The 15,748-nt window shown below is 41.4% G+C and overlaps 1 protein-coding gene across 1 annotated transcript in view; it reads left to right on the top strand.

Annotated features, from left to right (window-relative positions):
* The first annotated feature begins 704 nt into the window (after nt 1-704).
* Nucleotides 705-15,748, top strand: part of LOC124622290 (calcium/calmodulin-dependent protein kinase type IV-like) — a 601,039-nt gene continuing 585,995 nt past the window's right edge. The window contains exon 1 of the mRNA XM_047147960.1: nt 705-747. The gene's annotated coding sequence lies outside the window, so the exon portion shown is untranslated. The remainder of the gene's footprint in view (nt 748-15,748) is intronic.

Raw genomic sequence — 15,748 nt, 5'->3', positions numbered from 1 at the left:
ATGGTGGCCGAGCGACTGTCTCGTCACAGTACACCAGTCACTACTCTTGATGAACTGTGGCATCGTGTTGAATCTGCATGGGCAACTGTACCTGTAAACGCCATCCAAGCTCTGTTTGACTCAATGCCCAGGTGTATCAAGGCCGTTATTACGGACAGAGGTGGTTGTTCTGGGTACTGACTTCTCAGGACTATGCACCCAAATTGCGTGAAAATGAATCACATGTCAGTTCTAGTATAATGTATTTGTCCAATGAATACCCGTTTATCATCCGCATTTCTTCTTGGCGTAGCAATTTTAATGGCCAGTAGTGTATTTGTGGCATGACAAAAGCTGCTTCTCTTAAGTTGCGCCACTAAAAACTTGGAGATCACACATGCAACTGCGTTGCAACTCCAGTATGCCACTAGCTGTGGCTACAGATAAGTTGCATGTGTGAACTCGGATTTAGTTACGGTCTTAAGTTTTGCTCACCAGTGTATCATTTGGCCGCTCTAGCATGCCTCAGTTCACTGTTACGGCACTAAGGTAGGTAGCGATCACCACTTCGACGCAGTCGCTGCTCGAAACCTAGTGGCAGCGGCTGCGCTGAAGAGTTGCGGTGTCAGAACGCCGGCAGTTGTTGCTTGGTGTGAGGAGGGGGGGCGGGGGGAGGGGGCGTGGAGGGGCGGCTGTCGGCAGCTGGTCTCGCGCCGCCAGTGCGACGCTGCGCGGCATACGACGCGGATGTGAGGACTGCCAGCGACGGTGAGTGCCGGCGATGCGCTCGCTCGCTACACACGCTGCTGGCGCGTCTTTTAAACATCGCATGCTCCTTGGCGGAAGAGTACCAGCTCTGACGGACGATGCCAAGGGAGGGTTCTCCCGTGTTAATGTTGGAAGGAATCCGTAGTGATTTAGTGCACTTCTAAAAGCGTTACTTCACACTCGATCAACGCTAGTTCAGACTGTTCTGCAGTATCTCGATCACCGTTCCAGCTCTCTGAAACAGATATATTTTGTTTTCCACACTCTCTTTTTTTCATACATTGTAATGGCCCCCACTACGGTGGGGTGTCTCCCATTCCTCAGCGATACAGATAACAATACCGTAGTTGCAACTACATCGGTGATGTATCTTCGGAGAGGCCAGACTGACGTATAAAGAGAACCACCAATCTTTTCAATAAGTGCAAAAGCAACAATCTGGACGAATGACTGATTTCGCCTTGAAACACTGTTACATTTGACTTTCTTAAAAGGAGGAGGATTTTATATAAAAGTTATTTGGTAGCTTAGTAGTGAGCGCTTGAGTTCAGCATTATGGAATCTAATTACAAGAGCCTGGAAAATTTACTTTTTACGGTACAAAAGTCGTAACTGGTGACCTAGATTCAGCATCTGAGTGCAATATAAACTTTACACCACTCTGGCGGCGCCAGCTGAACAGTTCAACACAAACGTTACTCCACGGAATAAATGATTATAGCTCAGCTCAAAATTAAGGAAATTGTAAACTAAGAAAATCTGTTTGTAAATAATGGAGTGCGTTTTCACATCAGTTCATTTTGTTAAGGAAGCGACTAACTACTGGGGAACAACTTTTTTTTTTTAATAATCTTCAAAAGCACTGCGCCTCTTGTAATAAATTCTTTTGTAGTTCTGTAGGCTACTTCTCACCAACTTGTATCCAAGCTTCTTCATCCTTGCATAAATATTCTTTTAAATTTCTTCTTTGCTTATCCTTATACATTTGATATTTCTGTTCTGTGCAGGGTCTTCCCCCTTTTTTGTTTTCTTTTATGGAGATTGCCGGCATAGTGCTTACTCTTTTTTTTTCAGCCATCGTTGAACCCCTAACCTCATCACACGCCATACAGTTTTAAATGCCGATTTTTTCAGTTTTTCGGTGATGTACTTGAGCTTTTTCATTTGCTTCCTGATTTCTGTATTTGGGAGATTCTCTCACCTTGAAACTCTATCTCAGAAAATCATGTGCAAGGATTCAATTCCCTTTCTGTCTTGTTTTATCATTTCCCAGGATTCTGCTCCATATAAATGAATGCATTGTTTTATTGCTTCATATAATTTTTTTCCTTAATTTCATCTGATGGAATTCAGCTTATTGATTGATTGTTTAGCTTGTGTGGTCCCCTGATTTATTTCGTGTTTACAGGAACCCAGATGTTAAACGACACTCGTAACTCTCAGTTATTTATACTTTTGACATGCCTCAACAGTTTTTTCATGTATACAATGTCATGCTCTTCGGTGCTTATAGAGAGATATATTGCTTTAGAAAATTTTATTGTCACCCCTAGTTATTCGAAGTTTTACTTTATCATGTACTCTATATCATCGTCATCTGCAGCCAAAATTATTTGATGATCAGCGGATAATAAAATCGATAACTACCCCGCTTGTACGTCTAGGTCAATTCCTCCACATCTTTTCATCTATTCTTTAAGAACTTTAAACAAAGTAGGTATCTTTGGTTGGTCGTATTGTTCTGGAGATTTCTTTTCCTATTTTAATTCTTGTCTATAATACCTTGTAAGCTTTTTTAACTATAGGAACTTGTAGCTTATGTATTGTGCTCTCATCAAGATATCGATATAGATTCTTTACTGGTCCGTTATCCTATGCCTTTGTAAATTATGAAAGTCATATGTATGTCTCCTCCCCTTGTTGTTAATTTTTCGACTGGCTCTTTTATAGCAAGCTAGCTGAGAGACCCAGAGTTTCCTGGATATTTACTTATTACAATCTTTTATTAGTCTATCTCCTCCTCCCGCCTCTTCCTATCCACCTCCTCCTCCTCCTTCTCTTGTTCATCTTCTCCTAACCCCTCTCATCGTCCATCCTTTCTGTCTCTGTCTGCCAATCTCCTCGCACCCTTCTCTGCCTATCCATCTCCTGATCCCACTACTCTCTGCCGACCTGCTCCTCCCTCCTCCACTGTTCTTCGCCAGGTTATTACACCCACTTCCATCCCAATGGGAGGTTGGTGGTTTTTACCCACACAGCATCTCTTTCCTAGTAATGATTGATATGTGCACCTAGTTTGGTTGACGCAGATCGGTGGGCTTAGAAAAGAGATATTGACCATACGCGTATGTTACATATTGCAGATATATGTGTGTGATTCGCTGCTGTTTTACACCATCGACTCGAGAGAGGATATTAAATTTATCTGTGATATATAACCGTGTGGATTCATCTTAGGTTTCGAAACATGTTTACAAAATTAATGGTTTGCTGTTGTATTGGTTCTCGCGGTCTGGTTTACACACTGAACAGCACACGTAAGATACAAACTGGATTTCATATTTTTAAAAGGATTCAAAATCAAATAAATACAGGAAATAAATTCTAAAAGATCGTTTTCGAAAACTTTTGACTCAGACCTTCTCATCCATACTCCCATAGGTAGTAGTGGTGGGAAATCTCACTCTCACATTATTTTCATACAAATACTAAGTTACGTATCTACCAAATTTGGTTGAAACTGCTCCAGGTGTTCCTGAGCTGTGTCTTAATGTCGCCGCCTTTTCATTCCCACCCCACAGTGGCTCTTTCCAGGCAGTAAGTAGCTAGTAAATCTCTGATTTATTAAGGGGAGATGTACGGCAAAACCCTGCGAAAAAATTCGAACTCTTTTATTCCGTAATTTGTTACACTGATTGTTTAAGAATAGCATCGCAAAGTTTCATAATTGAATTCTAGCCAGAAATATGTTTAAAAAAAAGTTTTTTGGGCATCTACGCCTGCCACGCCCCATCTTTCTATGCTGTGACTCACATCTTCTCTATCCTAGAATTTTTTATGCGTTAATTTTTCGTTCACGCAATCTAAACGAACGGCAAATGAGTTTAGAAGGCTGAGAGAAGGATTATATTTACTTATTCCTCTGTTTATAAGGTGGTTTTCTTAATAGTATGTGCTACAAACTTATTTCAGTTTTTAGTTTTGCGTATACCAACCCGTTTTGCTCGAAATGGGTCGTACCAGTGCACGCATATCCAAAAAGGTGAGGAAATATCGAATTTAAATAACAGTGTTACAGATACTGCTCCTACGTGTGAAGAACGATTTTCGACAAACTCATTGAGTTCATTTGAGAGGAAATTTAGTGAAAACTAGTTTTCCAAAGGATTTAGGTTAACTGACTTAGAAGTACTAGCCCATATGTTTAATATTTCATGTGCGTATGGTAACTGTGGCTCAAAGGACCATAGAATGTATGATGATAGTGACAGAATTGGCACTGTAAGTAATATACATATTTTGTGTAAAGTTTGTAAATATGATGTTCAGTTCAAAACATCTGCTCTCCATGGGAAGATTTACCAGGTGAATACAATATCGTGTTACGCCATGAGGTGCTTGGTATAGGCGGAGAAGGCACAAATTTGTTTTGTGGGTTGATGAACATGCTGGCAACAGTGACTAGATTCAGCGATTACAACGGAACACTCCTCAGTGCTCTTGAAGTTGAGTGCAAGGAGGACAAGATAGAAGATGTAGATATTAACAACGAGGGGTAAGGAGGACACTATGTAGTGAAGACAGATTTGTGTGTCTTTTGTGATGGAACCTGGATGGAGGAGACCATACATCACTTCATGGTGTATCATCTGTCATTATTACGGATACTGAGAAAATCTTAGACTTCCAAGTAATGAGCAAATATTGCTGTCAGTGTGACACAGGAAAGAGCAGTGATGGCAGTGAAGAAGAAAGGTGGCAGCAACAACACAAGAAAGTGTGCAGCATGAATTACCAGGGGTCAAATGGTGCAATGGAATCAGCTGAGATGAAACTAATATTCCGAAGGTCAGTTGAACAAGATAGTGTTAGGTATGTGAAGTATCTAGGTGATGGAGATTCCAGTGCTTTTAAGACTGTTTTAGAGAGCAATCCTTATGGCTCGTCACAAACTAAAACTGAAAAACTGGAATGTGTTGGGCATGTTCAAAAGCGAGTGGGAGGTAGACTTCCCAGGTTGAAGAAAGAAATAAAAGGCAAGAAAATAGAAGATGGAAAGCCACTAGGAGGTGTTAATAGACTGACATACAATGAAATTCACACTTTACAAGTATATTATGAAAAAGCTGTAAGGTATAAGTTAGATAGTGTGAAAACAACGCAGAAAGCTGTATGGGCACTATTCTTCCACAAACTTTCCTCAGATGATAATCCTCAACATTCCGTTTGTGACATACGGAGCAAATATCTTCAGGCAGAAGCCACTGGAAAGCGATAAATCGACAAACATGGTTTTCCACTTGCTGTTTTAGATGTTATAAAACCAACTACCAGGTAGCTAAGCAATCCTCAACCGCTGAGAAAATGTGTACAGGCGAAAACACAGAATACAAATAAGAGCTACAATAACCATGATATGGGTGCGCAGTCCAAAAACAGTATTTATGTCTTCAATTGTTATGAAGATAACTGCATGTGATGACTGTCTAGTGTTCAGTAGTGGAAATGTAGGTAGGAGTAAGTGCGTACAGAGACTAGGCTTCCATCCAGGAGCATTCACGCTGTAGATACTCAGAAGAATCGATGAAGCGCGACTGGACAAAGCTCTGGCAGCAGAAGAAAAAAATGCAAAAGTTAGCAAGACAAAGGAGGCAGGGAAAGAGATTACTCCAGGGAGACGAGGAAGACAATAAAGATTATGGCTAGGGACAGTGGTAGCTACTAGGGGTATAGCAATATTGTCAAACATTGAAATAAAAACGCTAAAAGAGAGTTGCCATAAACTGACTTTTTGAGCTATAATGTAGCTTTTCTCAGGAACTATAAAAGCTAATATCCTGAAAATTTGCATAGTCTTATGTATTACTTACTGAATAATCGTGCGCAGCACTTTCCCGTTATCGTTTCTCTGAGAAAAGGTCTCCTTTATAATTAGAGAAAAATAGAGCAGTCCCAGATAACATAAAACTAAAAAAATTAATTTCAAAGCAACTGCGATCTTAAACAAAAATCTGTTCCACATATTTTATTAACCACTTATTGCAGATGTAAACTGTGATATTCCAATTGTATTGATTGCTTAGTTTACGAGAAAAGGTACATTATAGGAACAATGGTAATTAAAAATTCGAATCCTTATAAAATGTACGTCGATGAGCATTTTCAAACACAAATTATACAGAATATAAAGTAGCATGTTGAGCATAATAGTCTCAAGTTTTACTTTTTAGCTGTAATGTTTTTGGAGATATATATTTTTAAGTACAAGAATGCATTTTGCCTTATATCTGCCCTTTAAAAAATCTATGTTGTTTCATAAAAAGCTTCAAATTTATGATTACTTTAAAGAAGAGCAAAAACGTCAAATATTTGACGTTAAAGATGTGAGTGAAAAAAAAGTTTAGAAAAAGTTTCTAATTAACTTTAAAGTGAGTTGGAAGTCGCTAAGTGTTCTCATCATCAAACACATGATGAATATAATCTGAATAACTTGCGCTCCGTTTTTTAAAAAAAACGTAGTTTATCGGGTATCTCACTGTTTATGACGTCATATCTCCTGAACTACGTGACGAATAATAGTATAATTTTGCAGGGACGTTTAGTGGTATATATCAATACTGTCAGCAAAACGTTTTGGGAATATATTTAGTAATGAAGAATTAATGCATTAAAACTCACCCCTGATGCGGCAGTTTTACGCCACGAACAGCGAAAATGTAGTAAGCGATAAACTTGTTTCATTTCCTCATTTTGAGGGCGGGTATCATCGAGAAAAACTTTCGTAAGGGTTTGAAATTGTGTCCAAAGCTAGTTGCAAGTCGCTAAGTGCTCTCATTGTCAAATACTGGGTAGAACCCGGGCAATTACATGCGGAGCGTTACGAGGTACACTCTTTGTAACATATTACGTACCGTATGTCAAAGATCAATAATACTTTAACAATGTCGCGCAAGTTAGTCGCAACGCAACTGCCACGAACAGTCAGTTCCACTACGAGAGAGTTCGTCGCCGTTTACACTGTGACATTTATTCCGTGAAGTGATAATTCACCAAAATACCAAAATGTAACTGAGGCTGACTTACTTCTGTTCGCGAGCTTCAACTAGACAGTCGATGTTCGAGGACCAGATTATCCTGTACGTCTCTCTGCTTCTTCCTCACATTTATTTACAGGATTTATTCTTGGCTTTTATTAAAAAAAATTTCATCTCTGTTCTAGCTGTGATATGCGGTTTCCAATCATATTAATCTTTCGTAGCTAACCATTTTTCACATGCCTTCCGTTTATAATGTACCTCCATATCCTAATGTCAGCAGTTTTGTGGTATATGTATTTAGGGATCAGACCTAATGGTTCACATGCAGCCTCATACAAGACATTCTTTAACCGTTTACACTTAACTTGGATCAATAATAACTGCAACAGCCCCAGCCTGGGAATCTAAGATGACCTGAAAGTTTCAAATTTCAGCTCAGTTGCACGCTGTGTCCTTGAACAATTTGCAAGAGGGGCTGGACAGATGTGCACTTACAATACCACTACGGGAAACAATAAAATCATCAATCGGGAATTTGAAATTGCGATTGAGGTTTTAAAGAACTACAGAATTTCTAAACTGCTTCTCTCTGCTGCATTCAGAACGATGAGGAAGGGCGTACTGTGTGATAGAATAGAGACAACAACAAATACCTCTGCAAGACAGAGTCCACTGTGATTGCCACGCTGGGTAGCCACGCGGTCTTGGGAGCTTTGCCACGGTTCGCATGGCTACCCCCGTCGGAGGTCCAAGTCCTCCCTTGGGTATGCGTGTGTGTGTCGTTCTTAGTGGAAGTTAGTTTAACTTAGATTAAGTAGTGCATATGTCTAGGGGCTGATGACCTCAGCAATTTGGTGCCATAAGAACTTATCACGAATTTTCAAGAATTTCCACTGTGCTGTACTGAGAACCACTAAACAACACTCTTAAACTATAATCCAATCTGTAACAGTAGCAGCTGTCATGGCTAGATGTCAAAGATCACAGTAACACTCGCGCATCCCGTACAATCACGTCCTAATGCCCACATGCAACAACCCAAGCCAGATGTCGCACACAGCAGATTGCCACCATGGCACGCGTATCTCAGCAATCATGCCCCGTCTGCAGCTCGACTTGGCTTTCCAGAGAGGACCGTCTAATCGCAATGGGTTTCCACGATGACTGAAGTGATTGGAATTTGGATGTTATTAATATGTCCAATGCCAGCACTTGGCAGTGGTCGATACTGAGTAGCTCTTTTTTCCACGGAGAATACATGCAACACATGCGACAGTGGAGACAGCCCAAACCATACTGAGCATTAGTTCGTTATCCACACACCCAGGGGGCGACATGGTTAGGTCAGTTACATGCCTGTTCCACACCTGACTGGTTTGGAAGCTCAGTGACGACTTACACCTTAGACTGGAACTGTCAATTCATTCCGGGCTTTGACTACACACATTATGCATTCTGCATACCAAATCGTGTCATCCACGGAAACCAGCTACCTATTTATTACTGTAATTACGTACAATTAAATATTACGATTGCACCCCCAATCTGACATTTGACAACGAGCAAAGTATCGGATATTCCTCCTCCTAATGGCTGTGGCTCTGAAAATGTCAGTATCTATATCCTTCTTATGACTGAACATAATTTTCCATGTAAATTTTTTCATCCCCCTTGCAGCTATCAGTGCAATGAAATCGCAGTTGCCTACATCAAATCCATACCTCCCTTACAACCAAATATAGCCATTTTTTGCGTATGTTAGAGTAATGACCATAGTAGCTTTACACCCCCAACACAAACTTCATAAGGCTGCCAATCACAGAGAATCTATCACACATCCCCTGCTAAGTACAATACTTCGCCAATAGCTGAATCCTGGTGGCACCAGACAACATTGAGTGAAAATCCGCAAAGGACAGACATGCCGAATTTGTTTTTCTTGCGAATGGTAACAGTGTGTCTTAGGAAGATAGACGTAAACATCTTATAAGAGACCAGCTATTACGCGTAAAACCAAGACGGCAACGACTATGTTACTGTCACCCTGCATGAAAAGCGGTCTTGGTCTTAGACTGTCCCTATGCATCTTGTAACTGCTCCTCAGTCTCTGCCCTGCCCTCTCTGCAGCTTTGTCCATGTGATCATTACAGTTTAACTTGGAACTGAGTGGAAGTCGGAGAGCACTATGTCAACTACCTTCTGCATACTGTGAGCTGAGTTAATGTGACAGGACCTTGTTTTGACCACTCAAGATAAATATGAATAGCTCTGCCAACCGTGTACAATGTGTAAGGCCTGCACCAAACGAAGCTTTCTCCCACAGCACGAGATAGTATAGAAAAAACTATGAGCAGTTATGGTTTTGTTTCTTATTAGGAAAATTAGTATATGAGAACTGGAAGAAGGACGAGGATTTTGTTACTGGATCGTGGTACATTTCCAAACTACATACAGGTACTGCAGTCCAATGGAGATCTGCATCCCTCGAGGTGCATTCATGACTGTCACCCAAACATTCTCTCTATACTCGTTGCTTTCTACCATACAACAGGGAAAAACTCTACAAACTAAAAACATTTCACTAACGTAATTCAGTAAAGAACTTGACGAGATGACCACATCCCTCTCTTCCAATATACCGAAAATAAATATTATCTGCATGCTGACATCCAGCATATGTGGTGATCCTATTAAAAACACAGGTATTGGTACATTGAAGAAGGTGGCCAGTGATTGAAGTCGCTTCCACAGACAAGTGTAAAATTTCGTCACCCGTACTGTAGGAGGACCATATCCCACAGACTATCAATCGCTAGAGAGGGTCCTGTGTTGTACTTTCATTAGCAGTTTGATACATTGTATTTCTGCTCCACAGAATGTACCTCTACAGCTTTGTACACTGCCATGCACTTTGTTTATCCACCATAACTTCAAAGTCTGTATAGGGTACTAAATCAACAACACTTCAATCCATTGACTCTCGCAGAAAGCTGGACATCACATGGTGTAAACTATGCTGCTCCACCAACACACAGGATGGTTGAAATAAAAGACAGAGGCGGTGTTTCGTATTAATAAAAATGTGGAGGACATCGCAACATATGTAAACTGGAAGAGTTTGTGGCATAGTGGTGCATTTCCAAACAGCTGCCCGAAGGTGATGACTTCTACATTTAACCTCATCTTCCACAGTGACGGGTTAGCAGATGTCTAAGTGTTCGGTTTCAAAGAGATCAAGAACACTGATTCCTCATATTGCAGCCATGTGCACGATCAGTTTTTTGGTGCTGGCCATCCACAGACGGTGTTGCTCCCACGAAGACTCTCTCCATGTCAAACACGTGGCGTCACTTAATCATTATGTAATAATCAACAGCATAAAAGTGGACAGATAGGATGGAAAAGGCACTGTCGATATGGGACAATGTACTGTACTAAGCACCACAGTTGATAGTATGTTCAATTTTAGCAATTTTACTAGTTTTCTGGCCGGCCGGAGTGGCCGTGCGGTTATAGGCGCTTCAGTCTGGAACCGCGTGACCGCTACGGTCGCAGGTTCGAATCCTGCCTCGGGCATGGATGTGTATGATGTCCTTAGGTTAGTTAGGTTTAAGTAGCTCTAAGTTCTATGGGACTGATGACCTCAGATGTTAAGTCCCATAGTGCTCAGAGCCATTTGAACCATCTGAACTAGTTTTCTGTAATTTCAACACCAATCAATGACACAGCAGCATGCTTCTAATTTCTGTATCATCGATAAACCATTCGTCCACTGCTTTGCATGTACCATATAATAGATTGCGAATGAAGATGGGTGACTGTGCAATACATTCATTTATGGATAATTCTCGGGCATATACACCAAAATATACCAGACAGGGTCCAGTACCGATGAAGTTAGGTTATTTACACGTTTCTAGCCCTTCTATCACAGTGCATCATTTATGATTACGATTGGCTGTCTCTCCCTACGTTCATGGGAGTATTAGAGTTTTCTCAGACTCATAGGATAAAGCTGGAGATTATAAGATCTCCCCATACTGTCTTTGGCAACCCTCCCCGCAACACTGTTGCTGGTTTGATTTACAGCTGACAAAAAGTCAGAGGGTACTGTACCCACTACATTCCACATCTCATGAAGGAACAGAATGAGCTGATTCCATAACTGCTGTTCCACACCAATCTTACTCACGGCACCCATCCAAGTGTACAAGGCCATGGAAGTTAGCACCCCTTATCGTTGTAGAGTAGATATGAGAGTGCCATGATGATATAACGGATGGTTAAGAAGAAATGTGTGGTTTGTGCATGACGGCGCTCCAGACAGATGGGCTTTCAAGCTTTTTAATAAATTAAAGGTGCTATCAATTTTATAACATTGGTCTAGCGTCCAGGGTCAGTACCAAAAAGGTACTGGAATGAGAGAAATGATCATAGTACATAAACAGATACTCTCTTAAGGCTACACAGTTCTGCGCTTGAATATGGTATAATGTTAAAGCCATGTGGTTCCAAAATATTAGTCATGCAGTATACTCTTAATATTCTAATGCAGGACATATAAGTCCAACATCTGACATACATCTGTCCTGCAAGTTTTCTACCTCACTCACTACAGTGACAAACTTTAAGATGATAAATCTACTTCCTTCTACATCAAAGAAAAACATAGATTCTTTGTCATACGTGCACAATACAGCTTTCCAGAGGTGTATAGCACCCAGAGCTGACATCCGATTATGGTTTAGAAATTATGCTATGCTCGCAGCAGTCCCATAAAATGATCGTCAGAACCGAAAATGTCTCTTACAGGGAAACAAACGTATAGCAGCAGTATTTGACAAGTGAAATTACATGCCATTCTGCAGAAACAGGACAACTGTCAAGCAAGTGTATACACAGGGTTTGCAGCACCTAACAAATGTGTGTCACTAACTTAGAATAATTGGAGTTATGAAACTGAAGACTCGATTTATGTCCAAGATGTGGAAGGGAAATGGAGTACTTTGCATACATCTTCGTTTATCTGGAGGAGGATGTTCATATAGGTTGTCCATCGATTGACATTATTCATTACACATGTGTTGGAAGTCCTCTTCTGACTGTGGTATGGAGAGATTTACTGTCAACGATTGCAAGTAGACAGCGCTTTCAGTCACACACAGAACATGCAATTGTATAGGAGTCGATTTTAAGTTGTAGCACACAACTGATGCACCCTGAGAGAACATAAAAGACCTGGTTAAACGTGTCATAGATGACCCACCACAACATCTCTCTCTCTAAAATGCATCATCAGCCTATCATTAAATAATATCTCATTATAACCTCTTTCAACCGATCACTCCATCCACTTTCTTTCATCCTTTAATGCAGATGCTCGTCAATTTATAGGAAGGTGGTTCTCCTTACTAGGAATGCATCAAGGACCGTAGTCAACTTGCATGTAGCACTATTACCTCAAAAGACATACAGCTGAATGTTGTTGCAAAACCATGCAGCAGCTGTTAGCTGACACCACATGGCTGTGATTCGTGGAGAGTACAGAGAAGCACATTGCAAATACTGTTTGTTAGGATTTAAAACACCTAAACAGTCTTGCATAGGGTCAAACACAATCCATTCTGTAGTTCTACATTGCAATCCCCCAGCTGGTAATACAACGGTCTTTAGCTAAGGACACTTTTTAAAAATCTACAAAGTGGTTGCTAATAAATCTGAGGTCCACCTGGTCCTCTGATCCGACATATATAAATTTATTACTCTATTGGTGGTCATCCACGTTAAATATTCTGTTACAGCCGTCTTATCGCTTTAACGAAAAACGGCCGTTTGCCTGGTTCCCAGTGCTTCCAAGTAAATTTTTTCTCGTATTCCTTTTGCTGTCATATTCTCACTTGCATGTACAAGAATGTTGCTGCACCAAACAGAAGACATGCAAGTACACTCCCATCCCCCCTCAGCTTCCACCGCATTTTGGCGTATTTTCCCTCATCTTATACATATTTTCCATCAGTTTTTGTAATTTTACTGATTTTGTGTCACTCCTGCCCATGCGATTGTGACATCACCTCTCACCACATATTCTAAAATTGCTTGTAAATGTAGTACAGTTGTCAACACCTAGCGCAGATACACTATTTTTCTGATCGGATAGTACAGTATAGCACTGTATTCGAACGCATCCAGTCACTTCCAGCCACATATTCTACAGCTGCAGTGCATTTGACTTGTTTTCTGTATATCTGTATCTGTGCATCTGTTGCAGTCGAAAGTTTTTAACAGTGTAATTACATGTGCTGAGTGTTTCATGACAGTATTCCTTGTGCGATCAGAATATAAAAAAAAACGATCGATTTAATTACTTCTTTTCGATGTATTTTACAGGACCTGCATCTTCCCAAACATTAGAGAATGACGAGCAAGAGAGATCCAACCCCTGAAAGTTGAATTTTATAAATAAAAAATCTACCCTCTTCTACATAATTGAATTTCCGGTTGTGAGATCCTACCTCTCCAGCACACCCCCGCCAACTTACAGATGGGGTAGGGGAGGGGGCCGGGGGATTTACCAGAGGTGAGGGGTTAATTAATTGATCAGGTCAATTAGTTATCAATCATATTGATAGAGTGAAGGGGGCTATTCGAATAACTCAAGCCTGAAAGCGTGTTTGTATCGACGAGGGCGGGGGGGGGGGGGGGGGAGTGTTGGAGATTTTCAGAGGGATGGGAGTGGTGGAGTGGGAGGGGTGGGGGTGTTCCTCGGAAGGGCAAATTATCCCTACAGTGTAATAAACCATTTCGCAGAACAGTAGATTAAGGGGAGGGGGAAGGGGTCATAAATCAATCAAGTTTCCCCTGAATGTATGCAACCCGCAACGTGAAGCGATATCCCCATTACCTACTACTAACGTTGCTGCAGATGTCTAGGCCTCCGCAGCAGGTGCCTGGTTCAAGCACCCATGGTGACAGCTGAGGCTGGATTTTGCACGCCATTATTGCAACTGGACATTCACTGAGTGGCGACAGGTGGCCTTTTCAGATGAATCACGTTTTATGCCTCATCAGACAGATGGCCATTGGCGTGTACTGTATAAAACGTTTGGAAACAAACAGCTGCAACAATCCTCGGAAGAGTTCAGGCCGGAGAAGGGAGCGTTGGTTCAAATGGCTCCGGACTGAAGCGCCTAGAACCGCTCGGCCACCGCGGCCAGCAAGGGAGCGTTACGGTATCGCGAAAGTTTCGTGGGATTCGCTGGGTGATCTCGTCATTCTGGAAGGCACACTGGATCAACAAAAGTATGCATCAATCCTTGGGTACCATGTCCACCCCTGCAAGTAGTTTGTTTTTCTTCGGCATGATGGCATCTACCAGCAGGACAATGCAACGTCTCAAGTAATTCTCAGTGTACGTGTGTGGTTTGAAGAGAACCACATGAGGTTACAGTAGTCCTCTGGCCCCCAAAGTCTCGGGACATAAACCCAATCTAGAATCTGTGGGACCACCTCGATCGGGCTGTACCTGCCATGGACCCTCTACCGAGAAACATAAAGCAGCTGGCCACAGAACTGGAGTCAGTATAGCTCCACATCCCTGTCAGTAACTTCCGGAATCTCACTCACTGTCTTCCTGCACGTATCCCAGCGTTTGATCGCTAGAAATGGTGGTTATTCAGACTTTTGGCAGGTGGTCACAATAATGTAACTGGACAGCATACTGCTCAACAGGAAAAATTACGATTCTTCAGTTTTTTTTTTGGTGTGTATCAGGAATGGAGAGTTTGAAGGCGAAGCTGTGTCAACATGACCAAGATGCGCAATACAGGGCTGTTCATAAGTACCTCTGGAGTTTCAGAAGATGGACTGCACAAAAACTACAAAACCTACAGAAAAATGACACTTATCAGAGGACAGAGCATATCCCTAAATTTCAATTTCTAATACGCGCTGTGGCGCAGTTGCACTAGGGGGCAGGGGCGTCAGAACCCGTGGACAAAACATCCACTCCATAGTGTAGCATTGAATTAGTTCACGCCTGCCGATAGGCAACTCAATGAACAGATTTCCGAAGTGGGCAGAGACTTCCAGTAATTATATGTACGTATTGTCATTTCATGAAACACAAACGATTCCTACACTGAGCAAGTGTAATGCGACTTAAAAACTTGAAGAGCTACTCTGTCCACTGATATGCGTTGTTTTTCTTTATATGTCTAGCAGCTTCCGCACAGTCGTGTTCTGGAAACCGGGAGTTACTTATGAATAACGCCGTATTTCAACAGCATAGCGAGCTTTCGTTATCATATGCACTGATCCATTGAGGACAATTCACCAGCATGCCACCGGAAGACAGCTGGATGAGTTATCAAATTTTTTTTGTATATGTTTCCCCACGATGATGCTCTTGTTCACCCGATTACTTTTTATTTCGCATAGTGGTCACTAATGTTCACCCCTCTGACGGACTGAATTAGTATGACAGTACTGCTACAAATATGTATTTCGCAAGTACCCCACTAACGAAGTCAGGCAAGTAGGCCTGGCAGGTGAGTCATCTCCGGTGTCTCCGTAATTTTCATTTGCAGGTTAATTTTTGTGTCTGAGCGCTATCTTACCAGACGTCATCAACAAGGCAATAAATACTGCAGAGTTACTGAATTTGTGATTTTTTTTCACAGAGGTTCAAGTTACTTGTTATTATTATTATTATTATTATTACTATTCTCTAATAGTGTGGGTTTATA

The sequence above is a fragment of the Schistocerca americana genome, chromosome 7, assembly GCF_021461395.2.
Source record: "Schistocerca americana isolate TAMUIC-IGC-003095 chromosome 7, iqSchAmer2.1, whole genome shotgun sequence".
In the NCBI taxonomy this organism is placed as follows: Eukaryota; Metazoa; Arthropoda; class Insecta; order Orthoptera; family Acrididae; genus Schistocerca; species Schistocerca americana.
This window is presented reverse-complemented; position numbering and strand designations above follow the sequence as displayed.